The 20,063-nt window shown below is 37.4% G+C and overlaps 1 protein-coding gene across 8 annotated transcripts in view; it reads left to right on the top strand.

Annotated features, from left to right (window-relative positions):
* Window positions 1–20,063, top strand: part of CSGALNACT1 (chondroitin sulfate N-acetylgalactosaminyltransferase 1) — a 339,639-nt gene that overhangs the window by 195,819 nt on the left and 123,757 nt on the right. The window contains exon 1 of one of the 8 annotated variants that reach the window (XM_042934691.1): window positions 966–1,004. The exons of the other annotated variants lie outside the window; for them this stretch is intronic. The gene's annotated coding sequence lies outside the window, so the exon portion shown is untranslated. Of the gene's footprint in view, window positions 1–965; window positions 1,005–20,063 lie in introns of those variants that run through there. 8 annotated transcript variants of the gene reach the window in all.

Genomic DNA, 20,063 nt, shown 5'->3' with positions numbered 1-20,063 from the left:
TAAATGTTTATTTATTTTTGAGAGAAAGAGAGAGACAGAGTGTGAGTGGGGGAGGGGCAGAGAGAGAGGGAGACACAGAATCCGAAGCAGGCTCCAGGCTCTGAGCTGTCAGCACAGAGCCCGAAGTGGGACTTGAACTGAGGAACAGCAAGATCATGACCTGAGCCAATGTCAGAGGCTTAACTGATTGAGCCACCCAGGCCCCCCATAGGCACTTCATATTTTTTACACTCTTGCAAATATTACCTTTTTTAAGCTGTTATATAGAAATGTAGTTGGTTTTCTATATAGCTAATTGATTTACTGCATTTGAGAACTATTCTAACAGCTTATCTATAAATACCTTTGGATAGTCTATGAACATAATCATATCATTTGTGAATAATGACAGCTTTGTTTCTACCTTTCCAATCCTTATTTATTTATTTGTTTTATGCCACCGATGCTGGCTAGTTCCCCAGTTTTCTGTTGAATAGAAATGCTGATGGTGGGCATCCTTGTTTCTAATTTCAAAGGGAAATTCTCTGCATGTAGTATGATATTTCCTGTAGATAACCTAATAATGAGGAAAGAAGTGAACTTCTATTCCTGCTTTCCTCAGGGGTTTAAATCATGAATAGTGAATATTAATATATTTTCTGCATTTATTGAGATAATTATATGATTTTTCTGTTTAGACCATTAATGTGAGAAATTAAATTCCTGATTTCAGCATGTTAAACCAACTTAGCACCTGGGATAAAATCAACTTGATAATATATATATTACTGGATTCAGTTTGCTAAAATTTTGAGTGGGGGGTTTGTGTCTATGGTCATGAAAGAGATAAATTTGTAATTTACCTTTTTCATACTAATAGGGTTAAAATAAGCCATTGAAATATTTTAATTTCATTCTGAATTTCTCTGAGGAATAAAAATTAAGTTTTTTTTTTGTTTTTGTTTTTTTTTTTTGTGATGTAGAAGGCACAGTTGCATTGAAACAGAACTACTTACCCATTGCAGGTAGGTCAAGGAATATCAAATACTTGGAAACTGATTTCCTCTGGAAAATTTCAAATCATGTTCAGAATGTTTTGGTTTGGTGACTAATGAGAAAATTCCTTTATGTAAATTGTTTCATGGAAAAAAATTCATTTCAAAATATCTTGACAAGAATGTTGGTGACATATATGTAATGCCCTTATTTTTTGATAAAGCAATTTTTTTTTGAGAATTAGATTTAAAATGTGCTCATTATTCCATTTCATTCTCTAAATTAAATGTCAGTATGGAAAAAAAATTTCTTGTCTTAGATAACCATGAAACTAATAATTTGAATATTGAGTCAATAATTGAGTAGTGAAGTTTCTAAAAATAGTTCTCAGTTTTAGAATCTAAAGACAAGTGTTGCAAGTTCAGAGTAAAATCTATATGAAAGCCACATGATGTAAAATATATAATTTTGACTGATGTTAATTAACTTTCTAAATTATACATATTCCTTTTTTCTTTTTTTTTTTTATTAAATTTTTTTTTTCAACGTTTTTATTTATTTTTGGGACAGAGAGAGACAGAGCATGAACGGGGGAGGGGCAGAGAGAGAGGGAGACACAGAATCGGAAACAGGCTCCAGGCTCCGAGCCATCAGCCCAGATGCCTGACGCGGGGCTCGAACTCACGGACCGCGAGATCGTGACCTGGCTGAAGTCGGACGCTTAACCGACTGCGCCACCCAGGCGCCCCTACATATTCCTTTTTTCTGCATTTACATATTCTTTTTTCAAGAATGTTCTCAGGGTGCCTGGGTGGCTCAGTCAGTTGAGCGTCTGACTTTGACTCTGGTCACGTTCTCATACTTCACGGGTTCGAGCCCCACGTTGGACTCTGTACTGACTGCTTGGAGCCTGGAGCCTGCTTCAGATTCTGTGTCTCCCTCTCTCTCTCTGCCTCTTCCCCCCACTTGTGTGCTTGCTCTCTCTCAAAAATAAGTAAATAAACATTTAAAGAAAATAGGAATGTTCAGAAACCACCTGGAAACCCTGATGCTATAACTTACTTACTTAGCTACAGGGACTCTTGGATCCCTAATTATTAAAAAAAACAAATTTCTCAGATAGTGGTGGGAAGCGAAAAGAGCCAAGCAGTCAACCTGAGAAAAGGGTTCTTGCCTCACAGGAGTGAGCTATACAGGTGTGTGTGTGTGTGTGTGTGTGTGTGTGCGCGCGCGCGCGCGTGTGTTTTAGTAGTTTTAATGTACACCTGAGGTATTAATATCATTTGTAGGAAACATGATATATACTAATCAAATGTTAGCTTTCCATTTGTGGTGGTAATAAGCTGATTAAAGAAATACTAGAGTTTTAGAATGTGAGGAGATATTAGCAACCATGGAATCTAAGTTCCTTGTCCCAGAGATGAGACCAGGGAATTTGCCTAGGATCAGAAAGGGACTTATTATTAGAGTTGGGACTATATTTTTTCTTTATTCATTCCTTTATTCAACACAAATTTATTGATTATCTAGTATGTGTGAGATACTATTCTACATACTGGGGATATAGTGGTGAACAACTGAAGTCCTTCCTTCATGGCATTTATATTCCAAAGTAGGAAACTGGCAACAACAAAGAGCTATGTAATAAAATAACAGGCATTGAGAATTGGCGAGAAGAAAAATAAAGCAAGGAAAGGGAATAGAGATGACAGGGGGATGCTGTTTAGGGTAGGGTGGTCAAAAAAAGTCTCACTGAGGATATGACCTTTGAGCAAAACCTGAATGAAATGAGGGGTAAGCCCTGTGGGTATCTTACAGAATGTTTTAGAAAAAGAACAGAAATCTCTCGTGTTGGGTGTGTTCCCAGAACAGCAAGGAAGTCATTGTGGCTAAAGCAGGTAAGAAGGGGAGCGTGGTGGCTGTGAGGTGCGGGATGAGGCTGGGTGCCAGGTCATGGATGGGGACCATGGTAAGGACTCTGAGATTTATTCTAAGTGTGCAGGAAGACAGTGGAGAGTCATGATCAGGAAAAATAACACAGTCTGCATTCAGTTTTGAAAGGTACACTCTGACTGGTGTAGGATAGTTGAAGAGAGACTAGAAAGGAAGAGGGATAGTGGTGAGGCTCCTGCAGTTTCATAGTGAGAGACCAAGGAGGCAGGGAATTGTGATTAGGGAGTAAAATAGTGACCACGTGGTGGCTTCCTGATATATTTTAAAGATAGAGCAATGAGATTTGTAGAAGACATAAGGGAAATCGTAGGCACCTCAGCAATTTCGCCTGTTCCCTTTCACTGGACTAGACCATATGAGAATGCTTTTCTAGGATTTAATTTTAGTTTTCTTTTCTGAAGGATGTTCAAGTGATGGTTTAAGACTTTTTCTGGGCAGATGATCATTTTCATCTGTGGTGATGGAAGGTTTGTTGTACAGCGCACCTGCCCACAGGTGTCACTGACTTTGTAGCTGATTTACTTTAAGTGTCTGCACCTGGTTCAATTTTAGTTTATCTCTGGAAACTTCATAATGTTTTACTTTAATCTTTGCGTTGACCTGACAATTGCTAAGTCTTTTTGAGATTAGATTTGCTTCCAGGTAGTTGGTGCATTAATATGACTATTGTAGCTCTGCGTGTTGGCACTAAAGAAATTATCCTAGAAAAAAAAGAGAATCTATTAGTTTGTGCCTGCTTGCAGCAGATAGGAGCTTGCATACAGAACAGTCTCAATAATGCAGAGTTCCGATTGTGCCAGCTTGTTAAATGGACTAGAGAACAACACTATCAGAGAGCAGTCTCCTTCGCTGTGGTGCAGTGACCCTGAATCTTGACTCTGAATTGACGCCAAAGGCAGATCCATTGGATTTCGTGAATATTGATCGTTGCCTTTCCCCCCCCCACCCTTCTAGCATGAAAGGAACAGAATCCATGTTAAATTATGATATCATTCACTAATAAAATAATTCCTTTTCACGTAGTTTGTAAATGCAGGATGCTGCTCATGCTTATTATAACTTTCAATGTTTTATTGTTCTTATGTTTGAGGGAAAAATATACCACAGAATACACATTCCAGTTGACTGTTTTTATTTATTTTTATTTTTTTAAGTTTATTTATTTTGAGAGTGAGAGAGAGAGTGAGCAAGGGAGGGGCAGGGAGAGAGTGAGAGAGAGAGAATCCCACGCAGGCTCCACACTGCCAGCCTGGAGCCTGACATGGGGCTCAAACCCACAAACTGTGAGTTATGACCTGAGCCGAAATCAAGAGTCGGGTGCCCAACTGCCTGATCCACCCAGGCACCCTCCTCAGTGGCTCAGTTGGTTGCGCATCAGAGTTGAGCTCAGGTCATGATCTTGCAGTTGGTGGGTTTGAGCCTAGCATCGGGCTCTCCACTGTTGGTATAGAGCCTGCTTCAGATCCTCTGTCTTCCTGTCTCTTTGTCCCTTCCCCACTCTCTCTCTCTCTCAAAAATAAATAGACATTAAAAAAATAAAATGGGACTTCAGAGGCAAAATGAAGATGAGCATTTTACTTCTTCAATTTCTGTGACTCTCCCCTACTGCTGAATTACCAACGGGCAGAATGGAGTTGGTGTGTTTCCACAGAGGTGCATCAGTTTATATATCAGGTTCACTATTTCCCACAAAACGGACATATCATATTCTTAGGCAGAGCCCATAAATTTTCACTTTGTGAGCAGATCTTCCTAATGCCCTGGAACCTAACCACCTGTAACATGCCAAGTACAGTCTGAAGTGTCTAGTCAGGAGTGCTAGCCAGCATCTTGACTGAAGAGATGCACTTGAATGCTTGTAGATGTTTCCAGTTGAGCCAGTGGCAGGGTTGGTTTTAGTTCCTTATTAGGTATGTGGGAATTATGCTTCCGTCTCGTGGTTAGACCTCTTAGGTCAGAGAGTACTTATGGTCAGTGCATGAAATCTTGAAAATTTGGGAGTTAGGCCCTTTAGGTGGACCTCTCTATTACATCTGATAGTTTCTGAAGGCAGAAAGTGACAAACCAACAAGTGTCCATCCCACCGCACACTCCAGGTCCTCTCTTGCAGGCTCCCCCTCCATTGGACATAAATGTTCTCTAGGGTTTCCTCCTTGGCCCACCCCTTAAGCCCACCTCACATTCCTTTCAGGAAGCCTCCCTCATAATCGTGACTTTATCTAACCTGCAAACAGATGGCTTTCAAACTGTTACCTCCAGCCCAAACCTCTCCCTTAAGCTTTTGATTGGCATACCCCAGTCTAGTTAGTCATTTCTTCCTGCCACAGGGACCTCAAACTCTGCAGGTTCTCAACCAGACTCTTCCTTTTGTCTCAAAGTCCAGTCTCTCCCTGAGTGCTGTCTTGGCTGGTGCCCCCACCATCCATCTTCCAGTCACACAACCTTCCCTGCAACAACAGATCAATAACCAAGTCATAAATATGTTTTATAATAAAGTTTAATTTTTGATTTTTTATCCAAGTAACTCATGCCCATGGTTAAAAAGTCAAGTAGTACAGAATGCCTTAGAATAAAAGCAATCCTTTCCTTGCCTCACTCCTCTCCACACCCATTGGTTCTTGCCAGAGGAAACCACTTTTAACTCCTGTAACTGCCTCTTTTGGTAATTATCATCATATGTTTAAGTTCTGTGCTTACGTGGTTATCTCCTCACTTATCAGTTTTGGACGGTGGCTACTTGTTTCCTGCCACACTTTTCCATCCCCCCTCACGCAACATAGTTGGATCACAATTCTTAGTTTCTCTATTTATGTAATTTAGGCAATATAGTTACAATTTTATATCTTGCTTCATCACCTTTAGAGGGAATCACTTGGTCCTGGACCTACAGAGTGAAGATCTTAGCACATCCACCTTTCCCATTAGCTCCTCTCTCTCTTTCTGCTCCCCATCTTCTTCTGTCATGTGCACTGACTTTATTTATAGTTACCCAAACTGATACCACTTGTTTGACAAATCAATACATTTATTTTCCCTCAGAGCTTTCAGACATTGCTTCATTTTAGTCTCCAGTGTGCTGATAAGACTCATATACATCTAATTAGCCTTCCTTTACAGGTGATCTATGCTTTCTCTTTGGAAGCCATGACAATAATCTCTTTTGCTGTGAAGTTCTGAAATTGCCCCATCTTTTATTCACATGTGCAATTTTCAAAATTTCGTTTGTTTTCCACTATTCCTTTCCTAATTTTCTCCTGATTTCTCTGTTCACTCTCTCTAGGACTCCTGTTAGATGATGGACAAGTGGACAAACTAGAAATTATTTTTTAGATGCCTGTATTTTCTTTCTTTTTTTTTTTTCTTGGTATTCTGGAAGGTTTTCTCTGTTTTATCTTCCGACCTTCTATTGATTTTTTAAAAAAATTTGTTGTGTGTGTATTCCTTTCTTATTCTGTGATTATTATTTCTCCATAACATCCTGTACTTATTTTATGAATGCAATATTTTCTCAGCTGAGAAGAATAATTACATTTTAAAGACTTCTTCCTAAATGTACAGAGATTTCCCATATACCCTCTATCCCCATACAGGCATAGTCTTTCCCATTGTCAACATCCCCATCAGAGTGGTACATATGGTACAACTGATGAACCTACATTGATGCTTTCTTATCACCCAAAGTCTACAGTTTGCATTAGGGTTCACTCTTGGCATTATACGTTCTGTGGGTTTTGACAAATGTATAGTGATTCATGTATGCATCTTTGTAGTATGATACAGATTATTTTTTTCATACAATTTTCACTGCCCATAAATCTTCTGTGCTCCACCTGTTTATCCCTGAGCATCCATCCTCCCATGTAGAGATCTCTTAATTATATTCATTTTTTTTTACTAGAACATCATATAGTTGGAATCATACTACAGTATGTAGCCTTTTCAGATTGGCTTCTTTCACTTTGTAATATATATTTAAGTTTCCTCTATGTCTTTTCATGGCTCGATACCACATTTCTTTTCAGTGCTGAGTAATATTCCATTATGTAGACATTTGTTTTTCCATTTACCTACTGAAGGGCATCTCAGTTGCTTCGCAGTTCTGGCAGTTATGAATAAAACATCTGTATCTATCCATGTGCAAGCTTTTACGTGGACATAAGTTTTCAACTCTTTTGGTTAATACCAAGGAGCACTGTTACTGGATATTGTGGTAAGAGCATGTTTATTTTTGTAAGAAACAATCAAACTGTCTTCCAAAGTGGCTATACCATTTTGCATTCCCTCCAGCATTGAATGGGAGTTCCTGTTCCTCTCCATCATTTGGTGTTGTCAGTGTTTGGGATTATGGCCATTTTTACACATGGGTAGTAATACCTTATTTTAATTTGCATTTGTCTGATGACATATGATGTAGAACATCTTTGCATATGCTTATTTGCCATCTGTATATCTTTTTTGGCAAGGTGTCTGTTAAGGTCTTTGGCCCACTTGGTTATCAGATTTTTTAGTTTTCTTGTTGAGTTAAAAAAATTTTTTCCCCAGCCTGTGGCTTGTCTTCTCATTTTGTTGACGTTGTCTTTAGTGGAACAGAAGTTTTTAACTTTAATGATGTCTAGTTCATCAACTATTTCTTTTATGGATTGTGCCCTTGGAGTTGTATCTAAAAAGTCATAGTCAAACCCAAGTTTTCTCCTTTGAGGAGTTTTACAGTTTTTGCATTGTGCATTTAGGTCTGTGATCCATTTCGAGTTAATTTTTGTGAAGGGTGTGTCTGGATTCATCTTTTGCATGTGGATGTCTGGGTGTTCTGGCACCATTTATTGAAAAGACTTTCTTCATTGTATTGCCTTTACTCCTCTGTCAGAGATCAGTTGCCAATATTTATGTGAGCCTATTTCTGGGCTTTTTATTCTCTTTCATTGACCTAGTTGTGTATTCTTTCACCAATCCCACACTATCTTGATTACTGTAGCTTTATGCTAAGTCTTGAAGTCGGGTAGTGTCATTCTTCCAACTTTGTTTTTTTCCTTCAATATCATTTTGGCTATTTTGGGTCTTTTGCCTCTGTCTTATAAACTTTACAATCAGTTTGTCAATATCACAAAAATAATTTGCTGGGATTTTTATTGAAATTGCATTAAGTTTATAGATCAAGTTGGGAAGAAGTGACATCCTGACAATATTGAGTCTTCCTATCCATAAATGTAACATATGTTTCCATTTATTTAACTCTTTGATTTCATTCATCAGAGTTTCGTAGGTTTCCTCATGTAGATCTTTTACATATTTTGTTAGATTTATACCTATGTATTTTATGTTTTGGAGCGCTAATGTAAGTGGTATTGTGTTTTTAATTTCAAATTCCACTTGTTCATTGCTTGTATATAGGAAAGTAATTGACTTTTGTCTATTAATCTTGTATCCTGTGACCTTGCTTATGAGTTCTAGGAGTCTCACTAAAATTTGTGTTCACTCAGATGAGAAGGAGGTACGTTGACATCTCACTGTAACACTTTTGCAATGGATTTGGTATTGAATTATTCCATTTTGGATTCCTTCTCAATATTTTTTTTAGTAGTTTTTCTTTTTTAAGTTATAAGAAAGCATGCAGGTGCATCTGTAAGGATACACACCAAATTGTTAACATTAGTTATTTTGTGTGGGATAAGGAGCCAGAGTATCTGCTTTATGTATGCTTTGTTTGTTTTCCTAAACTATTTATATTTTGAAACAAAATCTAGTAAAACATGTAACAACATAAATGTACAGACAGAAGAATTATTTAAAGCAAATAATATATGTAACCTACTGTCCAGATCAATAAACAGGATCCTGCCAGTTGGGCAGAAGCTCTGCTGTATCCCTTCCCAATCACAGTGCCCCAGCTCACCCCAACATGACCACTATCCAGATTTGACCACTATTCTTGGATTTATTTGTAGTTTCACCTCCTAAGTATGGTTTCCTAATGACGTTTTAAAACTTAACTTAAATGGAATCGTAATACAGAATCATATTTCAACGTTTTTTTTTTTTTTTTTTTTTTTTTTTTTTTTAATTTTTGGGACAGAGAGAGACAGAGCATGAACTGGGGAGGGGCAGAGAGAGAGGGAGACACAGAATCGGAAACAGGCTCCAGGCTCCGAGCCATCAGCCCAGAGCCTGACGCGGGGCTCGAACTCACGGACCGCGAGATCGTGACCTGGCTGAAGTCGGACGCTTAACCGACTGCGCCACCCAGGCGCCCCCAGAATCATATTTAAGTGGAGTTATTCCTTTGTGCCTGGCTTCTTTTGCTTAACTTCATTTTTATGAGATTCATAATCATGGTTACATGTAGCGTAGTTCCTTCATTTTCATTGCTGTAAAATATTCCACCAAATGAATATATGATAATTTATTTGGCCAGTCTACAATTCATGGACATTTGAGTTTCTAATTTTACACTATTATAAAGAATGCTGCTTGAAACATTCTTATACAGGTATCCTGATAAATATGTACTCATATTTCTGCTAGGTATATATTGAGGAGTGCAACTGATGGTCATAGAGCATGTATATCTTCCAACTTTATTAGATACTGTCAGTTTTCTAAAGGAACTGCACCAATTTATGTAACATATTGTCTGGTTAAAAAATATTATTCTGATGAGCATAGAGTGGCATCTTATTATAGTTTTGTTTACTTTTTTCAAATGACTAATGAAGTTGAACTCATTTTTACATGTCAGTTGGCCCTTGATATCTTCTTTGCTGTTAGGTTACCTTTTCCTTTTTGATCTGTAGGATTTCTTTAAAAGTGTGTTTTGGATTCAAATTATTTGTCCTTTATATATGTTGCAAACATCTTCTACCTCTCTGTGACTTGCCTGTTTACTTCTTTTAGGATATCTTTTAATAAACAGATTTAAAAAATTTTATTGATCAGTATTTGTGGTTGGTGCTTTTTCTATCTTATTTAAGAAATTGTTTCCGAATCAGTGGTCTTGCTCTTTTTTCCTAAATGGTTTGTTTTGTCTCACATATTTAGGTCTTCAGCCTATCTGGAGTAGACTCTTGTATATGGTGTGAGGTCAGGCTCAAATCTCTGTACTAAAAACAAAAATAGACACCAACCCATATGTCTTTAACAATGAAAACATAAAAATCAAGCACACAATGGAGGCAGGGCCTCATGTGGTTGAGCCTCTGCTACGTCCTCACGATGTGTCTTCCAGCCATCCCAAATACATCCTCCTCTGCCTGTGTTCCTCCTAGTGGCCCCTTACTAGCCACCATCATGCTCTTGGTCAGCGCATTTTCAAAGGTGCATAGGAAATTACAAGTACTTTATCTTCTGACCTGATAAGCATTCTGTTTAGCTGTAGTTTGACTGTATTTTTATGAATCATTTTATAAGGTGAAACTAATACTTTTTTAAAGTGTGGCTTACTGTAAAACAAAATCTGACACTTTAGCAATACTAATGTTTGTCTCAATATTGAAGTGCTACCCACATTTTAAATGTAGTCATGCTTTTAATGTGTAGCAAGTCAATCTCTAATTTCACTAAAAAAGTATTGGAACTTGCAAGTGTGAATCTTGAAGCTGAACTGAACTTGCTTTAGATATAATCTTCCTTATTCCAAGAGGAATATTTCTATTAGGGGAAAAAAAAGAAGCAGCTTGGCATAGCTGTATTATTTTCTGCATACAGGTCTATTGGAAAGAAAAAAAGCATACAGCTGGAAGGAATTTAAGATGTCATCTAGTGCAGAATTTTTACCTCTGAGAAATGGACTGTTCTCACTTTTAATATAATTCTGGAAAAGAAACTTCCACACCCTCTCCTGGTAATATTTAATATACTTCACTGTCAGTGAGTTTTCCTTATGCTATGTCTTAAGTCCATTTTCTTACTCTGTTTCAAATGGAAACAAAGAAATTGGGCCAACCGTCTTGTGTCTATACTAATCCATCATCTACTTGGTTACTAAATCCCCCACCAGCCTCTTTTCATGGTATATTCAAATATGTTTGTTTAGGTCCTTCTTTTAAGTCAGTTTCCCAGTCCTCTAATTACTGCTTTTTATCCATCAGAGTTTTCTCCATGCCGTCTATAAGTTATGATTTATAGCCTCAAAAATTGAACCTAGTACATTTGCCAAGGTATGACCAAATGCTATTCTCTTAAACAAGACTTCTAACCTGAATTTTGTTGTGTGTGATGAAAAGATTTTTGAACTTATGGCTATACGTGGCAGTTTGAACACACTTGTTTATCTCTACTTCAGAGACCACCCAAAATAGTAGGTAACAAATAAAAAAGGTATAAATCCACATGGACAAAGAAAATGGGAGATGAGGCTTGGTGGATGAGGGATATCAACAAATTTTTGGAAGATGGAAGGCAATGGATAAATAGGAATTGAATTAGCAGAGGAGAGAAAACTGAAGGCCAAGTGCCCACAGAGCAGGGAAGCTAGCCTGAAGAGGTTGATTTGTGGTCAGGACCAGAAACTTGGAACCACACTTGGAACCACAAGTTATGCCAGAATACAGGTGTGAAGGTTGAGGCTAAAAACTGGTGTTGGATAGAAAGCCCAAATAAGGAGTAGTTAGACCTCTTTCATCCCAAGTGGCTGGACAAATACCCTGGTAGATATATTTTCTAGGGAACTTAAGTCAGAGAAGCTTTGGACTTGGAAATAGCAGATATAGACGACAGTATGGATAAGATACCTTAGAGAAAATAGGAGTCTTATGTAAATATCTACATATGGAAAGGTGCTATTTCCTTTCTCGGCACCCAGAACAGATACCAGGCTCATAGTTCTCCATTCCTGGATTAGAGGATTTGAGGATTCTTTGCTGGGAAACTGACCGATTGAAGAGGAAAGACTTTTGGAGGCCTCCCATAAAATGGCTGGATCACTCCCACGCCAATCATGCCATGTAAGTTCAGCTTTTGACACCACACAGTGGACAAATACATACATATTTGATTACATACATATATCAAATACATACTTGAGGGCCATCTGTAACATGAACAAATGGAATAAAAACAAATAAGCAACTAGGAAAAGAGGCTTAGAGGAAATAGGGAAAAGCAGAGAGGGGAAAAACACCTCAAATAATTATAATTGATATTCTTCAAGAGATCAGAGAAGATTTATGAAAGAAGGCTTGGAAATAAAAATATGATAGCACAAGTTAAAATTCAGTGAAAATTTGGAATGTTGATGACTCTGCCCAGAAAATAGAATGAAAAGACAGAGATGGAAAACATGAGAAAAAAGAGGAGGAAATAAGAGGCTTCTTTTAGGAAGTCCAAAATCTGACTAATAAGAGTTTTAGAAAGAAAATGGAGAAAATTCAGGGGAAAATTTATAGAAGAATGTTAAAGAATACTTTTCCAAAGTCTAGGGACATAAATTTCCATATGGAAAGGGTACATTAAGTGCCCAGCACGATGAATGAAAAAAAACCATTTCAAAGACACATCTGATAAAGTGAATTAAAAATTTTTTTTTTCTAACAGTTTTCACAGAGAAAAAAGTAGGTCACATACAGAGGCTCAGGAAGCAGGCTAGTATCTGACCTCTCAACTGCAATAGTGAATCTTTGTATAAATACCTTCCAAATCTGAAGGAAAGTAATAGCCTCTAATCTGGAATCCTGTACCTGGCCAAATTGTCAACCAAATATAAGTGTGAAATAAGACTATTTTCAGACAGATATGCAAAGTCTCAAAAATTGGTCTCTCATGTGTGTTTTCTTGGGTAGTTCCTGGAGGAGGTGCCCTACCAAGTTGAGAGAATAAACCAAAAATTATGCAGGAACTAGGGGAAAGTGAAGGAAGTTCCATGATGGGAGGTAAAGAGAAATTCCAGGGTGACACCTGGTATCATTGATTAGATCTGGAGGACAGTGTTTCTAGATTGGACAGGAGGATGGTGGGGCCAGGGGAGATGGGAACAAACAGTAAGAAGAAAGATCACCTAAGGTGTTTATCTGTGATGGGACAAGTTTTCTAGTTCTATCCTAGAGTTAGATATATTAAAAAATAAGTAAGCAACTGAAAAATTGAGGTAATTATTAACAACAGGAATAACAAAAAGTTGTAGCAGAAATGAAATATAATTGTAGTACACTATTGGGCTCAGTTATAAACAATATTTAAACAGATGTAATAATGTAATGCAAATAGTGAGTATTTTTGTAACCAGAAATTGTGGTATAGTTAAATTGAGTAGATTTTTGTGAGGGGGCAGAGGAACTATGTGTGGGAGGTGTGAAGTATGTGTGAAGCTAAATCTTCATCTTCTAAAGTAGGAAGCCAATAGATCTTAAAAATTGGTAAGAAATAGCAGTTGAAGAATATTAGCTAAAATATGAAGGTAAATACTGAAGGAAACAACCAGAAGGGTTGAAAGTGATTGCCTTTGGTCATTGGGACTTACGGGTAGGAGGATGGGGAAGGCAAAGGACAGCTATTTTTAATTGCCAGCCTTGTAGTACCATTTGATTTTTAAATTATGTGCATGTATTATTTTGATAAAACTAAAATAAATTTACATAAAAGTATATTTGCATGTATGAATTGTTTTTAATGTTTATTTTTTAGAGAGAGAGAGAGAGAGAGAGAGAGAGAGGGAGAGACAGAGTGTGAGCAGGGGAGGGGCAGAGAGAGAGAGGGAGACACAGAAACTGAAGCAGGCTCTATGAGCTGTCAGCACAGACCCCAATGCGGGGCTCCAACTCATGAACTGGGAGATCAGGACCTGAGCCGAAGTCAGACGCTTAACTGACTGAGCCACCCAGGTGCCCCATGCATGTATAAATTTTTAATGTATCTCACAAAATATTTTTAAAAATTAATATTTGAGAAAACTAACAGTAGGAAGTTTTTGGAATATATTGAAAAGGTAACACTTTTTTTAGTTTGTCGTGAATCATGAATTCAGAATCATGGTTCATTTGATATTCAACATTGGAATTTGTGACAAAGTAGCTTTATTATTCACACATTTATTTATTCTAATAACTTATTATTATTGTCTAATTTATTCTCTAATATTTATTAAGCATTAGAAAGAAGTGCCAGAATTATTGGAACTCAAATTTGCCTTTCTAGAGGAAAAATCCAGTTGTAATAAAATGGGAAAGTTGGCTCTTCTAATTTTAAATGATTAATGTTGAGGGGCGCCTGGGTGGCTCAGTCAGTTAAATGTCTGACCCTTGATTTCGGCTCAGGTCACGATCTCATGGTTTGTGGATTTGAGCCCTGCTTTGGGCTCTGTGCTGACAGTGCAGGTCCTGCTTGGGATTGATTCATTTACCCTTTCCCTCTGTCCCTCTCCATCTTGCACTCTTAATCTGTCTCTCAAAATAAATAAATAAGCTTAAAAACAGTGATTAGTGTTGATTATGGTTTGATTGAAATATATTCCAGAGCACTATTTATCTGAAACATTTAATACTCTGTCCTATGACGGTCTACTTCCAGACTTTCAGCCTCACAGAGTTGGTGTGGGCAATGTGTTATATCATACATATGAATTTTTTAATATAGTGCTTGGAAAATGTAGCTGCTCTCCCCACTTCCCCCACCATCATGATGATCACTCTGGGAATGCATACCAGTACTTCAGGGTCAGGCAGCTGCTGTCCTGTCCTGCTTCCTCTTTATGTAATCTTGCTCTTTTCTTCACTTCTCAGTAGTACTTACTAGTTAAAATTTATTGTACATATTGGTGATCTATCTCTCTTTTTCCTAGGAGTTTTAAAATTATTTTTCTTTTGTTTAAATTTTTTTTAATGTTTATTTATTTTTGAGAGAGAGATAACGAGCATGAATGGGGGAGGGGCAGGGAGAGAGGGAGACACAGAATCTGAAGCAGGCTCCAGGCTCTGAGCTGTCAGCACAGAACCTGACGTGGGGCTCAAACTCTGGAACAGTGAGATCATGGCCTAGGCCAAAGTTGGACACTTAACCAACTGACTGAGCTATCCAGGCACCCCTAAAATTATTATTCTTGAATTAAGTGAAAGTCCCTAAAGTATATTATACTGTATTCTGCTAAATACCTAGCTGCATTTCTGATTCCAAATGACCAGGCTTACGCCATAAATAAAGAGTAAGAGATTTTACTTCTGCCTCTTATTTGGGTACAAGTTATGTTAAACTTCAGAAAACCCAGCAAGTGGGGCACCTGGGTGACTCAGTCGGTTGAGCCACCGACTCTTAATTTCGGCTCAGGTCATGATTCCAGGGACATGGGATTGAAGCCACATTGGGCTCACCACTGAATGTGGAGCCTGCTTGGAATTCTCTCTCTTTCTCCCTCTGCCCCTCTCCCCTGTTCATGCTTTCTCTCTCTCTAAAATGAAAAAAATTTATATATTAAAAAATACCCCAGCAAATGATGAACAGACTTTCAGCAAAACAGTGCTTTTATTTTTATTATTCATCCTTTGGCATCATGGAACCTTCACCTCTTTGGCTAACATATTTTTTAGCCAGTTAGATGCAGGATATCTTTCTGTATCTCTTATATTCTTGGGTGTAAAAGTACCAGGAGAGTCTACTTTGAGGCACTAGTGAGTTTTCAGAAGATATTTTTGGAAAATCACTGTCAGGTATTTCTAGGAAAGTGCCTTCTGATGATTCAGCTACTATCTACTCCCTCTGGGAAGAGCATCTTTCTAGTTCATTGGCTTCATGATGCCAGAAGAGCATCCAACACCCTGGACATTGATGTGATACTGATGCAGGGACCTTAGTTATAGTGGCAAGACCTCAGTTTGGCCGATTCCGAGTTCTTTGCAAAGAACAGTTAGGTTAGTTTTTTAGTTTTATTCTGAGTTTGGATAGAGATCAAGACAACTTTGAAGATATTATTTCATTAGCAATTTAGCAGGACTATATAAATAATTGCATGATAAGCAAGGGGTAGATGAAAGTCAGTGGAGAGAAAAGTGGAAGCTTTGGCCAGTCCCTTTCAGTAGCCTGAATCTGGCCATCTGTAATTATCTGCAACATCCAGTAGGAATCAATTCATTCAATACAACATTGTCTCTGGAGGGCCCTCATTTGCTGTGGATTGAATGAAATTGGGAATTTGTCACATGGGAAGGGCCATTTTTTATTTTTTCTTTTTTCTGTTTTTTAATTTTCCTGAGATATAAGTTAACATACCCTACAAAGCAACTATTTGAAGTATATAATTAAATGGTTTTGGTATATTACAGTAATAATTATTTAAAAATTACGGTGAAATATATGTAACAAACTATCATTTAAACTATTTTGAGAACTTTAAAAAAATGTTTATTTATTGGGGGGGAGGGGGGCAGAGAGAGAGAGAGGGAGAGAGAGAATCCCAAGCAGGCTCCACACTGTCATCAGAGACCCTGTCATGGGGCTCCCATCTCATAAATCTTGAGATCATGACCTGAGCCCAAATCAAGAGTTGGACGCTTAACTGACTGTGCAATACAAGTGCCCCCAAGTTTTTTTTAATTAAACAACTTTTAATAAAAAGTTAAAAAAAATTAATACACATAACATTTACCATCTTAACCATTTTAAAGTATATAGTTGTTCACTTGAGTTTGGTGTCATTAAATGTATTTACATAGTTGTAGAATCACCATCCATACAGAGAACTCTTTTTATCTTGCAAAACCCATTAAACAGTAACCCCATTCTTGCCTCCCCCAATCCCTTGGAAACCACTATTTTACTTTCAGTCTCTGTGATTTTGACTACTCTAGGTGACTTATATATGTGGAAACATACAGTATATTTGTCTTTTTGTGTTTGGCTTATTTCACTTGGCATGCCTTCAGAGTTTATCCATACTGTAGCATATATCAAAATTTCCTTCCTTTTTAAGGCTGAATAATATTCCATTGTATGGATATACCATGTTTGGCTTATCCACTCATCTGTTAATCGGCATTTGAGTTACTTCTATGTTTGGACTATTGGGAATGCTGCTGCTGTTGACATTGGTGTATAAGTATCTGTTTATGTCCCAAAAGTCCAATTTCTGACCTTTTCTTTAAGGTCACTATAACACAATATAAACCAAAATGGAATTTCATTTATATTCTGGAATATGTTGCTGTGTATTGTCAGAAAATTGTTCAGGTATGTATATAGTTTGTAAGGACTCCATGGTGAGAGATGCTTAGAGAAAACATACTGAGAAGAGAGAGCATGGAGGGGGAATAACTGTCCTGCAAGGAAAAGGTGATTTTTGTGCCAGAGGAAGACAGTGACAGGCAGAGGAAAGGGGCATCACGTAGAGAAATGGAGCTACTACTTCTTTTTCCCCTTTGCTAAGAGGATTAAGTTTGAGCAGGAAGCCAAGCTTAGACAAATATCGCTCTGATAGATAGTTTCTGGATGGCCCACAGTTGATGCCCATAACCACACTCTGCGGACATAACCCAAACTTATGTGGGGGCCAGAGTAGAATACTTTAACTGATTGGGGTCTTGGAAGCATAGGGAACTAGGGGTTTCATACAGGGTAATTTTGGTTTATTATATTCCTTTCCAGTAACTCTGTAACAGGAGTACTTGTCCTCTGCTCCAGGTATTCCCAAGAGTGATTGGGTGGGTGAAGGAACAATGTTCATGAAAGTACAGACCTGGGAGAATGTATGTTACTGTGTACCACTAGAGGATATTCCCGGTATTTATTTCTAAATGACTTGGTGGCATGTTTGTTTAAGAAAATTCTAGTTTGGCTTTATAACCAACTCTTAATTCTTAATGATACTCTCCTATTTCAGTGGAGAGTGATGTGGCATAGTTCTAACAGTTCTATTGAGATTCATGTTCACAGATTTCTTAATATCTGAGGTAAAGGCAGAGCTATTGTTAGAAAGGATAGCATCTAATTATTTGCGTGTGGTCAGTAGCTTCCACAGAGATTGATTGCTATAGCAAGAATAAGATGGACATGTGACATGTGAGCATATGATTTCTATTTTTGGGAAGGGGAAAAAAAAAACCCTAACATTAAAACACAAGCCACAGGCATACATTAAAACTATGTTTAACTCATTTATCAAAATATACTTAAATGTTTTTAATATATTTAAAGAAATATACTTAATATATTGATATCAGTGAATACAGAAATTGGATAAGATACTAAAAAGTAAGTGTACTGAATTTATCTATATACATATATTTGTATAATTGAATTAAATATTTAAAACCTATTGTTTCCTCTGGCCATTTGCAGCAACGTGGATGGAACTGGAGGGTATTATGCTAAGTGAATAAGCCAGGCAGAGAAAGACAGATACTTGAGAAATGTAACAGAAGACCATGGGGGAGGGGAAGGGGAAAAAAAAAGTTACAGAGAGGGAGGGAGGCAAACCATAAGAGACTCTTAAGGACTGAGAACAAACCAAGGGTAGATGGGGGGTGGGGGAGAGGGGAAAGTGGGTGATGGGCAGGGAGGAGGGCACCTGTTGGGATGAGCGCTGGGTGTTGTATGGAAACCAATTTGACAATAAGTTATATATATATATATATATATATATATATATATATATATATATATAACATATTGTTTACTTATAAATTTTTTTTTGTGTGTTAAATGTTAAGAGAAAAGCTCTATAGTGATTTGATGCATCGTGTGGCAACTATATGTTCTGAATTTTACTGGGATATTTAAATTTCAAACTCTATCATACTCCATAACTAAACTTTCAGTTTACATACTGTGTGTCTTGCTTATTTACATTTGTGTGTTTTGTTACGTTGTTACAGAAAAATGGGGTTGCCATATCCCTTACCAGCTCATCTCAGAGTCTTCCATTCTTTGCTGCCTGGAGGCTTTGGGTAGGAAAGTGTATTATTGTAGTTTACTCTGATAGTTTGACTCGTTTACTCCTTCAAAATTTTTTTCTTCTGTTGTTCTACTACCTTACCTTTTTAATATACTCATTCATTCATCCAGAAATATTCACTGAATCTCTATTATGTTGGAAGCCCTCTAGTAGGCATTGAAAGGGAGTAACGAGGCAGAGTCTTTGCTTTCAGCACACTAGCTCGTTTGGCACAGTGATGGCATTTTATACTTTCTCAGCATCAATTATTATCAAAGAAAAAAAAGAGTCATAGGAAGAAGTCTGCTTTTCTAGGTTAAGTCTGTGAGACAATTCTTACAATCTCATTTTCTATGAAAGTCTTATCTGTGAATTTAAATTTCAATTAAATGTTAATTGTTCTATAGAAAAATCTTTTTTTTTAAAAATTTTATTCCATTCCTTTCATCTCTGCTCAATCAAGAGGATATCCTACATCCTGCTAAAGTAGAGGAGATACCAAATATGGTGGTCATTTAACTACTGTGAACAGGACTCTCTGAACAGGAGAGGCTCAACCTTTGGTCAGTCAAGTCCAGAACTATGACCTTAACAGTTTCATTGGTAAAAAATGTGTTTTTAGCTTTAGGGCTGATATGGGAGTGGTCTTGCTTCATTCCTACCCTCGGAATCCTGTGCAGGTGTGGCTCCATTCTCATCCTAGGAAGTAAGTAATTGAAAAATAGCATCTGGAAGAATGGGCTGGTTTCTCCCTTGGTTCCCCCGTCTTGTCTTTGAAAGCTTCTCTTTTTGAGAGGAAAGAGGCCTAAAGTTCCATCTGTTAAGTTATAGTCTGTTTATTTGTTGTCTTCTCAGTGGGCTTTTCTTATTTCTTAGATACACAGCCTCTATTTGGAGGATGAGGTTGTGTGTCCATAGTGTTCCAGCAGGATAGATCAGACCCTTTTATCAATCTATCCCTGGTATCCTCCCGGCATAGCTATGGGGCCATATTCCATGTTTTTCTAGAAATGTGATGAAATATTTGGATTAGCCAGTTTCATCTAGAATTTGTAACATCAGAGTGGTTTTTAGAAAAAGAAAGTCACTCAAGCAGGTGCATGTTTGTTTGGGGTCAGCTTTGGTTTAGTTTTATGTATTTCAAAAAGTAGTAAAAGAAAAATCCATAGTTTTCTTTCAGAGGTATCAGGAAGCTCCATAGTTTTTGTTTTTCTTCACCATTGGAGAAAAATTTTTAATTTTGTATTTTTATTATTTTAAACATCTGAGGTTTCAAGTTTATTATGTCCAG

Source organism: Panthera leo, chromosome B1 (assembly GCF_018350215.1).
Source record: "Panthera leo isolate Ple1 chromosome B1, P.leo_Ple1_pat1.1, whole genome shotgun sequence".
NCBI classification, from domain to species: domain Eukaryota; kingdom Metazoa; phylum Chordata; class Mammalia; order Carnivora; family Felidae; genus Panthera; species Panthera leo.
The sequence above is the reverse complement of the archived record's forward strand: the minus strand, read 5'-3'. Positions and strand labels throughout refer to the sequence as shown.